At 32.3% G+C, this 13,515-nt stretch overlaps 1 non-coding gene across 1 annotated transcript; it reads right to left on the bottom strand.

The window, feature by feature from the left end:
• Positions 1 to 387: 387 nt before the first annotated feature.
• Positions 388 to 460, bottom strand: TRNAW-CCA (transfer RNA tryptophan (anticodon CCA)). The gene has a single exon. It is a non-coding gene; the product is annotated as a tRNA-Trp (tRNA).
• Positions 461 to 13,515: the final 13,055 nt, after the last annotated feature.

Here is a 13,515-nt window from a genome sequence, read left to right as displayed (position 1 = left end):
CTATTCTTTTTTTTTTTTTTCCCTCTGAGGTGGTGGTCATCTATTCCCAGATATTTCCTGACTTATCAGTCTTCATCACCCAATTCTGAAGGATACTTAAGGATTTTCTTACTTGCTGGTCAGTTAAACCTTTCTTTAACCTTAGATGTGGAGTGCTGATGGACACAGTCATACTTAATAGCTCTGGGCACAGTATTATCTATGGTCCTACAGGACCCTTCCCTGATCTGTCTCTCTGCTTTTTATTTATCCTCTTTGTCCTCATTTTTAAAAAATATTTATTTATTTATTTATTTATTTTGGCTGCACCAGGTCTTAGTTGCGGTATGCGGGATCTTTAGTTGAGGCATGCGGGCTTCTTAGTTGCGGCATGCATGCAGGATCTAGTTCCCCAGCCAGGGATCGAACCTGGGCCCCCTGCATTGGAAGCGTGGAGTCTTACCCACTGGACCACCAGGGAAGTCCCTTTGTCCTCATTTATTACCTCATTAACTCTTCCCCATGGGCAATTATTTTGATGTGTTTAATGTTCATCTTTTTGCCTGTATTTTTCTTGACATTGTTTTTTGCTTTTTCGTGTATGTGTATTCTTAACTTTGCAGAAACGGTTTCTGTTACATATTTTATACTTTCTTTTCAATAAGCATTACGATATTTAAAGAATTCATGTTGCTATTGTACATTTAGCCCATTGCTTCTAATTACTGCATAGCACTTACATAGATGACATACATCTACCATATCTTACCTGGTAATTTTCTTCTTTTTCGCAGATACACTAACTCTTCATCAACACAATAGTATACACACATGACAGTAATGGCAACATACATTTCACCTTCCAGACCAGTGTGAAAATTTCTCTGGGATAGATAGCTAGTCATGCAATATCCTGATTATGGTTCATACAGATGTTTAATTTACCTAAGCAGTGCCAGATTACAAATGAAAATGGCTACACATCAGTCTAGCCTCAACCAGCAATCCATGAAGGATACTAGATAACCCAAACCCCATTCCTCACCAATTGACCTCATTCAGTTTTCTAATTTTTTTTCAGTCTAAGTGGTGTAAAGGGAAATCTCATTGTTTTTATGTGTATTTTTCTGGTAATTGGTACATATTTGCATATGTTTATTGCCTTTTGGGTTTTCTGCCACCTAAAATGCCTATTCCTATTCTTATCAACAATAGTTTCTATATTCTTAAAAAGAAAACATTATACTACAAAGTCAGAACTGTTTATTCTTGTTTGTATTGATATCCAGAGGGATTCCTATACCACACTAGGATTGACTGTATTCCTTAGAAGTATTTAAGCATGAGTCCTTTATGTAAAAGTTCAGTTCTGGCCCTGACATTTCAAATAAAATTTATATGAACATAATCAGAAGATAGTACCATAATCTATTAAATGATCACAGCTAGATACCTCAGTTTGGATTAAAATGAGCTTGGAGATTTTTACTGAGGAATTGAATTGATTGAGTCCATTTTCCCCTCATCATTTTATATGGAAACCTTGCTGAAAATAGTTATTACAAACTGATTCTGGAGACTGAAGTATATTAAAAATATTAGGTGTCAGAAAAAAGAAAAACATATTTCATCTGTTCTCCATTACTATAATTTTAACTTACTCCATGTATAGGACTATATTAATTTTAAAACTGTCTGTAATATAGTCCTGTATGCTATAGCCAATTTTGTTTAAACTGCAGATAAATGTTAAAGGGAATAATGAGCTTCTCTCATCTAATCCAATTCCCTTGCCCTCTATTACCAAAGAAATTTGTGTTGTTTTGTAATAATCTTTAAAAAATATAGAAATAAAAAATTTATCACTCATACATGTACAATGAGTTATCATAAATGGAAGACATTTTGAAGTCAGAAGTCTGAAATTAAGATGTTCTCAGGGCTGTAATCCCTCAGAAGTCTAGGAGAGATTATTCCTTGCCTCTTCCAGTTTGGTGGCCCCTGGCATTCCTTTACTTGCGGCTGCTAACTCCAATCTCTGCCTTCCTCTTCACATGTCTTTTTCCTCTGTGTTTCTTCTCAGTGTGTCTCTTATATGGATGTTTGCCTTTGGATTTAGGACCCATATGGATCATTGAGGATGATCTCATCTTGAGATCTTAATTTAACTACATTTTAAAGATCATTTTTCACATTAAAGTTGCATTCATAGATTGCAAGCATTAGGTAGTGGAGATATATATATATATATAGAGAGAGAGAGAGAGAGAGACCATTTCACTCACTGCAATTACTATATTAATCTCTAAGACTATGGATTTGTTTTATCTTTTAAAAAATGTTATGTAAATGGAAACACACTTTAGGTACTCTTTTGTGAATGACTTTTTTCACTAGATTTTATATGCACAAGTTTTTATCATGTTGCTTCATAGAGAATCAAGATATTTGTTTTCATTGCTATGCAATGTTCAATTTTATGAAAATATCACAAATAATATATATACTCTTTTCTTAACAGACACTTGAGTTGTATCCAGATTTAGGGATATTATAAACATTATAGAAATGACCATTATCATTTTCTTAAATATACAATCACAGTTGTTTTTTTCTTCCAAAACCATATATGTCAATTCTTAAATTTTGGAATACTATGAGTTTGTTTATATTATCTACTGTTTCATTTGGTTTTCACTCATTTGTTATTGCTTGATACTATGCTTAGTTTTTGACTGAAAGACAGATATATTATAGGTAAAGTTTTAAACGTAATTTGAGGCTATGTAATCTTTTTCCAGAGTTGGTTACATTTGACTCTTGATGGTAGGTAGGATAAATTATTCCAATGAGATATTGAGCTAATTCAAGTCTAAGAATTTTTTGTTTCTTTTCTTTACTATAAGTTTTAATATTTAGGTGTACCAGCTTTAAGTCTGAGGTGTTTACCAGACCATGTCTCCTTAGAAGACCTCAAAGACTAATATTAATTCTGCAATATACAAAATAACTCTGGGAATCTGCTCAGCTTCTCAATCTCTTGTCTGCTGTATTCTTCACAGCTGCACTGTCTCCCCAGTGCTTCATAGAGAAAGAATTGCATAATGTCCCGTTCACTCATATTTCTCACTTCTCTAAAATCTTGTCTCCTCAATTTAGTCCTGCCTTAGTAGGCCTTCAATGAATTTATATATGTCTGATTTTCAAGTTTTTTGTAAGTGGTTTGGTGGTTGACATTTTCATAACTAGAAGTCAGAAAACTTCCAGCAACTTTAAATCATAAAGCCGTCCCAATTCAGTAATTAGAATGTTCAAACCAAGATATTATTCAAAACACTGAACTTGATTTATCATTAACTGTTCTCCTTCTGAACAGCTTGGACCTGCTTCAGGCTGGAAGCCTGCTATGATGGGATGAGCTGGATTCCTCTGCTCTCCTCTTTCTTCCTGCTCATGGCATCCCTTGCTTGCTTGCTGCTGTTTAGATTCTGGCCAGAGGAGGGAGAGGTAGTAACGGTAAATGTACATAGTTTGTTTATTTTCCATCGAGGAGTGGAGATGATGATTGTATTCCTTGACAACAAGAAATAACATAAAAATGAAGAAGAAAATAAGAAATACAAATCCCAAACTACTGGGAAATAAAAATTAGAAAAAAAAAAAGCCAGCTTTAAAAAGACAATTTATACTATTAGTGATATTAATATCTTAGCAAACATGATATTTAAGAAAAATTTTACCCAATTCTTTTTTTCCCAGTATTATTGAGAAATAAGCGACATATATCACCATATAAATTTATGGTGTACAGCATGAGGGTTTGATTTACATATATTGTGAAATGATTACAATAGGTTTAGTTAACATCCATCATCTCATATAGATACAAGAAAGGAAAAGAAAAAAAAATTCTCCTTGTGATGAGAACTCTCAGCATCTACTCTCTTAACAACTTTCTTATATATCATAGAGCAGTGTTAATAGTCATCATATTGTACATTACATCCCTCATACTTATTTATCTTATAACTGGAACTTTGTCCGTTTTGACAAAAGCATGCTATTGATGTATCCATATGCAATGTTCAATTCTAAGTGCATACTGCTTTCCTAAGGGACCTTGTAAAATCTGCAACTGTGGCATCCAAAAGAGAGGTTTCCTGGGATCCTGTAGAGATAGATTTACAAATGCAGCCAAAGGACCTTCGATTAGAGGGGAGAGAGAGACTGAGAGAGAGAGAGAGAGAGAGCAAGGAGAAACATTACTTGTCATTGTTATCTATTTGAGATGGGAAGAAAAATGCTACTTTTCTCATTTTTTTAAACAACCAACAATACAACCACAACAAAGAATATTCTTAAATTTCATAGCTTGTGGAACACAATTTAGATGTGAATTAAAATAGAAAATAGAAAAAATTAAGTAGTTGAATGTGTAATTTAACAGAACCTGTGGAAGAGACTTTTTTCTATCCACCAAAAATCTGTGCTCACTCTTTTACAATAGAGACATGTCTCTTAAAAGAGGCTGTATAATCACAGACTGTATTCCCATCCCTCTAGCGTATAGTGTGGTCCTGCAGTTACTTCTCAGCCTTAAAAGACAAAACACATTGATGAGCATGATTTCTAGGAGAAAGCTTTAGGAAAGCAGTGTTCCTACTCCATACACTTTACTCCATTGCACCAGCTGGTAATCAAAAGAACTAAGGGTTGACCCATCCACAGCAAGAAACCTGGACTCCAGAAGCCTAATATGACAGAAAGGTGACTGCTTAGTTACAGCTGCCTTGAAATGTTATGTTGACAGAGATAAAGTTCTTGTTTATAAACTGCTGATATTGAGAAGTTATTTGCTATAGAAGCATGCATTACAGTAACTAGCACAATATATAAAGTCTATTTGCTATGTAAATGTAATATTTTATTTTTATATATGAACAGAATATCTTACCTGATCCTTACAGACAAATATGTTTTGGGCTTCAGAACTTTTTAGACTTTGGAAGATTGTGTATTCTCTATAATAAGCAGCATTTACAAGGAAATCTGTGGAAGCATACTCAAATCAAAAACAATTGCTCTAGTAAAATATGTGAATATTCACACTAAGTAAAATAAAGATTACAGTTTTATCATGTTCATGTCAAATTTTCCTACAAAGTGTGCTTTGGCTTCAAACGTATATAGATGTGGAGTTTTGGAATTTCAGTACAGGGAGTTGACCTTGGGTTCAATATTTTAATGAATGGTAATATCAATATATTGCCTCATTTTTTAAGTTTAAATATTATGTTAAAGGTAACTGTGGTAATTTTGGAGGGTAAATTTGTGCAATTGACATAACTCTATTTTCCAAAGTGCTTATGCATTAGCAAAATGTCAAGATCTATAAAAACTAAAACCCACAACCCTTTGAAAAATCATTGAATCTATGAGTTGTAAGATTCAGGACCTTTTGATGACTTCTTAGAAGCCAACCAGAAATGATTTAGCAAATCACAGTCCAGCAAAAACAAGCTCACCCTCTTACAAACACTGAGATGTTTCTTACCATATGTCACTTACGTTTGGATTTAAAAGTTTGTAAGAATATATTTATTGATGTTTATATTCTTCTGCTACCAACATTATTTTTAATGGCATGGTAATATAGGTTATACAATATAAGGTGCAAAATCCAGAGACTCAAAAACAACAAATGATTTCCCCTTAGTTAGAATTTATGTATGATAGGAAGGAGTAGAAGTGATTCAAAAGGTTACATCCTAAGTACTTTTGCCTAATGGAAAGATCAAGCTAAGTAATGTGCTTTATGAGTTTGAGGTATCAAAGCTTGACAATGCTAAAACGTTTACATAACTCAGTTGTTGTTGAATATATATTGTTAAACTTGGATAAAATCATTTAAATACCATGTAATTACAGGCAATGCTTTAAATAGTTCGAAAAGCTTTTTTGTTTTTAATCTTCGTATGGTTAAATGATTGAACATTGAAAAGTATGGTAAGGAAAAATCCAACGGCATTAGAAAAAGTATCTTTTTATAGTTACACAATTAATCCTTAATTCATTCTATGAATTTGAATATAACAAAGTGTTAACTTTAAGCATTTTGCTAATAGAAAGACTAAGCATTATCAGCAATACATATTAAAAGCCATGAATAAGCATGAGACTATTTCATTACATAACAAACTGGGACTAATATAGCACAGGACAAAAATAAAACAAGTTCTAGTTTATGGCCAGTGAAAGAAGAAAATCCAGAAATAAGCTTTCTAAATTTATTTAAGACCATTTTAAAACAGGAATTACCAACCTATTCCTACATTATATCTCCTATATTTTAAATATCTTTCTGTTCTAACAAGTTTCAACTTATTCTCCACATATTTTTGCTAAATGTCATTGCTTTTGAGAAACTAATTTTGGTTCCTACCATTGCGTAGTATTCTATTCCGATTCTGTCACCAAATCGAATTCCTTTCAACTTTCCAGATAATAACTAAGTTGGATTATACTTTTATCTCATTCCTGGATGCTTGGCAGTTTGAGCATTTGAAATATAATTCAGACAATGACTGCCTAATACTGGATATGGATGGATGGAGTATTAATACCTAGCCCTTTAATTTCTAGTCTGTTAAATATATCTCAAAATGGTATTAGATATTTTCTGCCTGATACTACTCTATATACTCATAGCAAGACTGCCATAATCTTCAAACAGTCAGAATTTTTAAATAAAATAAAATTTTATGTAACTGCTAGTTGCTAGGTATATCATGATTTTGTAGGCCCTGCAACCTATTAGGAATATTTGTATAATTTCCAAATTATTAGGAATATTTTTATTGTGGTATACTTATTTCAAAAATTATACTATATCACTGAACATAAGCAACATCATTTGTCTTACCAGACACAAGTAGTAGGAACATATTTGAATACTTGTTTTACTGTAGACAAATTAAGAAATTACATAGACGAGTACTGATTTTTAAGAAATCATTTATATATGCATATTGATAATAAGTTATAAAATATATTTTTATATTTAACATTTATTTAGATATTTACCAACCAAAAATTAACCTAATCAGAAGCATACTTTCCTTTTCAGTTGGTGTTATCCGTATGGGTTCTACATACTAATATACTGTTGAATATATTATGAGTATTACTTTTCCATCTCAATTTTTTAAAAAATTTAATTTCTGACCTCTAATTATAGATATATTTTAGTCCAATTAAAATTTCTCTTTAAAACTGTACTGATCTCCAACTATATAAGCAGATTTTCAAAACTTACTTGAGTTTTATGAATAGCTAATGTGAGAAACAAAAGGAAGTCCTTAATTTTGATTTAAATACTACATATACATATATATTTAATTATTAACCTTACCTTACTAATATTGTAATACAAATATGACCAGCCCTTTCAAAGGCTGCTCTTCAGCTGTTTGGACAAGAAAGGTCCTTTTGCTTATATCTGCTACCTATTCTCTTATGTGGACATGCTGTCCTGATTTGTAAATAAGCAGATCAACATTCCTATTTTTATCTAAATGTCTTAAACTTTTTAACATGCCATTCGACCCTCATAGTTTTCTTTTCAGTGTAACACTGCAATTTTCATTTCTTTTTCTTTTCACAAAGACTTTATGTTTTAATTATAAACAAAGAAAAAAATGTATCTGTTTGGTATCAGAACCTAGCTGGCCTACTTCAATGCTTTGAGAGCAAAAGTTTCATGAACTCATATACAAATCATTATATTGAAGAAAACCAGGCTGAACATCTGAGAGCTATTTCTAAAACCTATTGGTTTTGAACTATTAGAGCCCATCTAATTAAAGTTTTAGTTAAATGCAAATGACTAAGAAATATTCATTTTAATTTAATCTGCTTTTCAAGATTAGTAGGGCACATTTATTTTTAAATGAAAATGTTGAATGAAATTGTTCATAGCAACATTACTCATAATCACAATAAAAGCTAGTTCTTATATTATGCATCAAAGCTAACTCTTATATTGTACGTCCTTCCTAGGAAGTCAAAGATTATAGAGGCAATATCTTCCTGTTCCTTCTAGGTTTTTAATTAAATTAAAATAGGCTACAGATTTAAACAAAATTAGAAACACAATTTCTGGACTTAATGATGAGAAACACAAAATCTATAACATTTTGACAAAGTCTCTTTCATCTCTTAAATCAGGGGCCCCCCCACCCCTGGTCCGTGGACTGGCACTGGTCCCCAGCTTGTTAGGAACGGGGCCGCACAGCAGGAGGTGAGCGGCGGGCGAGCGAGTGAAGCTTCATCTGCCACTCCCCATGGCTCCCCATCACTTGCATTACCGCCTGAACCATCGCCCCCATCGCTCACATTACCACCTGAACAAACCCCACCCTACCCACCCTGCCCACTCCATCCGTGGAAAAACTGTCTTCCACGAAACTGGTCCCTAGTGCCAAAAAGGTTGGGGACTGCTCTCTTAAATAGCTTTTTATTTCATTACCTTTTCTTTCAGCTCTTTTGTCTATCACTTGGTTTTCAAAACACAAAGGTAGGAAGAGATAGGTAAAGCTAAAAGTCATTTTTTCCCCTTTCCAAGAGTTTTTATTCCTTCTGACTCCATCATTCCTTATCCCCATTTTAATCACTTTTTGTGGATGTTGTGTGGGATGTCCCCACATTATAAAGACAGATGTCGAGGACTCAGTAGTTGGCCTAAATCATTACAGAATGCAAGTCTGGAGTGTAAAAATGTTTAGATCTGTAAAACACTTGTCATTTTCTTTCTGTTAATCTATTTTCTCTTCAGTTAACAAAAATACTTCCTAGATAATTTGTATATGAAAAATAGATATTTTTTCTATAACACATAGGATAATATAAGAATTTAGTGAGTCAAGGAACTTAAACAGGCAATATCCCCCAAACAGAGAAATAATTCCGTTTTACTGGCTGGAATTACTTTATTTCTTAAAACTAAGTATGTGAGTATCTACTTAAATAGTTTATAATTTCAGTTTTAGGTATTTAGTGTGAGTCATTCAATATACATATACAGTTTCAATTTCTAAGAACCTAAATCAACTATCTCAAATACAACCAGAAATTTTAGTAAATTAATAAAAAGCATTCACTGAGAACCTTCATCTCATTCAATGGTTTCTTAGACTTATGTAAGTGTTGTCCAGTTTTGCTTCCCACCAGTATTTTGGCTAATTAACAGTACTGTTTCCTGACAATCTTGGCATGTATCCTAATGCACCTGATATTTCCTTCTTCATTCTGGAGTGTGGAAGACAACAACTTCTAGAACTTTAGAAAAGTGATCAGATTATAATCCTTATGGTGTTAAAAGGGACAAGACATATGCACTATGACATGAGGTTTCCTAAATGCCCCAAATATCTCCATTTTTTGGCTATAGAGCTGTAATTTTCAAACATTTAAGTGCTGTGAGCAATTTGTTATACTTTTGTGGAGATGACAAAGTCCCTGATGGAAGGACCATTAATAACTAGGTTTTATTTGTCAGATTGAGGGACAAGAGCTGAGAAAGTAGAGGGAAACTAAGATAGAACATCAGAAAATTACACATGAAGACACCCAAAGTAAGAAGCACCCTAAGAAGTGAGAGAACATTAATGAGAAGATAGTAAAGATGCAGAAGACTAATGTTATTCATATCACAATTTTTTGTGGTGTGATCATAAATAAGTCTTATCATTTCTATTCCTTCTAAATTACTTCAGTTTGTAGAAAAATTAAACTATGATGTTCTTCATTGTAGTCACCAGCTAAAGCAGAGATTCCACACAAAATTGTCCTTTCTAATAATCATAGGCATTAACCAGCAGCAGTGATTACTAATAGATTTTCTGAAACAAAATACAGTGCCTATTTCCCCAATATTCTCTTCATAAATATGTATGAATGAATATGGACATGTATAAAACTGCCAAATTTAGATTAGCTAACTCTACATTTTAGAGAAATAATAATTTACAATTTTATTATTTTACACATTCATACATTCACTAAAATATTGATTACCTACTCTCCTTCAGGCTATAAACAAGTAAACCAATAAATATATGAAATTATTTGATTGTGGTAAGCAATATAAAAAAGTCTTTTTTTTTTTTAGATGAAAGAGTGAATAGGGAAGGGGAGCAATATTATAAATGAAGACTAGAAGAAACCTCTCTTAAGAGATGACATCTTCTCCTTTAATTTCTTGGGTTTTGGCTGTCACCACTTTACTACCCATACTAACCAACTTCCCAGGCATAGACAATTAAGAATCTATTTTCTGTCTCTAGAGATTTGCTTATTTTGGGCATATGAGATCAGTGCAATGATAGAATACATTGTCTTTTATTATTGGCTCCTTTTTCTTAGCATAAGTTTAAAAGGGTCATGCATGTTGTAGCACGTATTGGTATTTCATTCATTTTTTATTGCCAAATGATACTCTGTATGGTTATACAACATTTTATGTACTCATTCATCAGTTGATGGGCATTTGGATTTTCACTATTATCAATAGTGCTGTTATAAACTTTTGCATGCAAGTTTTTATATCCCTTGAATTGGAATTATTTCATATGGTATATTTATATTTAAAATTTAGAGGAACTGACTGTTTTTCAAGGTTACTGCACCATTTTACATTCTCACCATCAGTGTGTGAGGGCTCCACTTTCTCCACATCCTTACCAACACTTGTTATTTTCGATGTTTCTGCTTATGGACATCCTAATGGGTGTGAAGGGGTATCTCACTGTGGTTTTGATACACATTACCCTAATCACTAATGATACTGAACATCTTTTCATGTATTTATTATCCATTTGTATCTTTTTGAGAAATGTATTTTCACTTTCCTGATGGTGTCCTTTTTAGCACAAAAGTTTTTCATTTTGATTAAGTCTAATTAATCTTTTTATTTTTATTTTATTTTTTGTGTTTCTGGTGTCATGTCTAAGAAACCATTGTATAATTTGAGATCCATGCATATGTTTTTCCCTAAGAGTTCTTTTATTGGCTCTTACATTTATGCCTTAGGACATATTTGAGTTACTTTTGGTATATGATGGCAGGAGGGGTCCAATTTCATTCATCTGCATATTCAGTACTAATTTTTCCTGATGCTATTTTTTCCCATTTATCTTGGCAATCAAGTCATTATATTGAAATTTTAATTTAATTAAATCTTAGCTGATTTGCAGAACTTGATTATCATTAAAAAGTTAGAATATAAGTACTGGATCCATCCATTCTTCTAAAATGGCTTGTTATTTTCTCAGCTAGAGATGTAGGAGGTGACAGTCATAAACTTTACGATTTTGTATTTAGTAAACCATTCTCTAATACAAAAACCCCGACAAGCCAAATCTATATTGAAAAGCTAAAATATTTTAATATCTGGTGAGATGTTTACCAAGAACAAGAGCAGAGGAAAAATCAGCAGAGGCAATGAAAAAATCTAAAAACCATTGGATGTGACCATTGGTTCTTTCACACCTTGACTATTTTTTGTTGACCAGACATTGATATGGTCCATCTATTAATATTTTTTTTATCGTTTAAAGCTAAATTGTTAGATCTAGCTAGATACTATAGTACCATACTGGAAAGGAGGGGCTGTGATAACTAAATATAATATAGAATTCTAAAAATAACTTTATTTTCACATACTTTTTTTCAAAAGTACTTCAAGATAAACTACATTTTTCAGGATTTAATGTGTTATGCAATATTTAGAAATCTTATAAATCCTTTAAAGAGTATACTAAATAACAGTGGCTTTTTTTGAGTAAAGACTGTAAGTAGCCTTGAGAAAGTGGGCATTTGAAATATACATCTAGAGTGGCAATCCTTTCTCCTCATTCTTTGAAGTGATATTTTTGTGTTCAAAATCAAATATTAGTAATGTCTACAATCTGCCCCATAATAAGTTTTTGTTATAGTAAGTTAATGAATAACTTGATAGTATTTTTCAAGTCTGTCAGATAAGAATCAGGTGGTTGGCTAATTAAATAGTCATACTTCAGACATTGTGAGTCAGGATCTCTAGAGGAAAAGTCTGGAAACATGAAGTTTAAATTAGAAACCAAATTCTTCTAATGATCTCCTCCAACAAAGTCAGAGACATAATACTAAAATTATAAAATAATCTTCACTCTCACTCTGGATTGGATTATTATCCAATCCAGCCTATGAAGATTATGTCTTTGTTAAATAAGTGGGAAACTCTTTTTACTAATGAGATTAAAAAATAAAATTAACACATCACTGAGGAAAAGACTTTAGAAAGATCAGTAAAGCCTGTCAGTAAACAGGCTTGGAAGATTCTGAAGATTATGTCTGCTACTTCCACAACATGCTAAAAAGTATAATTAGGAACAGTTTGCATAGGGGATACCTCTTTGTTTTTCAGGTAAACCATGACAGAGATACTACCCGTTTGCAAATTGGCCATGGACAGCCTTTAAATGAGGCAGTGGGCTCAGGAAAAATAATAGAAATAAATATTCAAAGTTCTTAAATTATCAGATAAGTTCCTTCTGAGTGAAAACAAACAAACCTAGAACAAAAATATATTTATTTCTTCAAATTAAAATTAATAAAATTAACATTGCAATTAATCTTTTTCAGCTTAAATTGCTAAAAATACATTCTTTAACAGTTAATTATGTTGCTTCTTGCTTCTTTATGTTGTTTTTTTTTAGTTCACCTTAATGATCTTAAAGGCATTATTCAGAACCATTTACTACTATATTCAATTTTATGGCTCACTCTGTAGAAAATATATGCAAACATTTTAATTAAAGTTAAAACTAATCTAAGTGAATTTTTAAATTACATTGGCTTGAATGAAATAAAAGGATAATAAATGCACCTCCTTATGATTTCATCTGTATTATCAATGCCCTGTAGAAAATACACAGAAAGGTTAATTTCTGTATTTGTTTATGTGATCATTTATATTCCCATTACATAAAGTGTTATTTTTAAAAATTATACGTCTTATTCATAAATGCCATTTATGTTATCTGTATTCTGTATCTCAGAATAATTATATCAATACTTATGCTGCACATATTTTAATAAAGAATTATTTACAAAGGAGGGTTGAAATGGAGCCATAAACCACAGCATGTGTTTGTAACAATTCACAAGAAGCCATAAATAGAAGCAAAGGAATGTGATTCCTGGACTGGACTTAGCTGAACTGTTCTTGCCTGAGGTTTTTCACATGGTTATAGTACAGCTGAACTATAGTAATCCTAAAGTGCCACTAGGCTGGGCCAAGGTGGTTACGTCACAAGACGGGCAGTGTCTGACTGTTGCCTGGGACCTCACTTGGGTTGTTTACCAGAGCACCTACTTCTGACTTCTGCATTTAATTTATGTTTGTCAAAGCATAGTAGCTATGTCCTGGGAAGTAGTATCAAAAGAAAAAAAGCAACCCTAACAAGAAATTTAGGCAGATGCTCCAAGGCTTTTTAT

This window comes from Balaenoptera acutorostrata, chromosome 2, assembly GCF_949987535.1.
Source record: "Balaenoptera acutorostrata chromosome 2, mBalAcu1.1, whole genome shotgun sequence".
Lineage (NCBI taxonomy): Eukaryota > Metazoa > Chordata > Mammalia > Artiodactyla > Balaenopteridae > Balaenoptera > Balaenoptera acutorostrata.
Note: the sequence above shows the minus strand (reverse complement) of the source record. Positions and strands in the feature narration are given on the sequence as shown.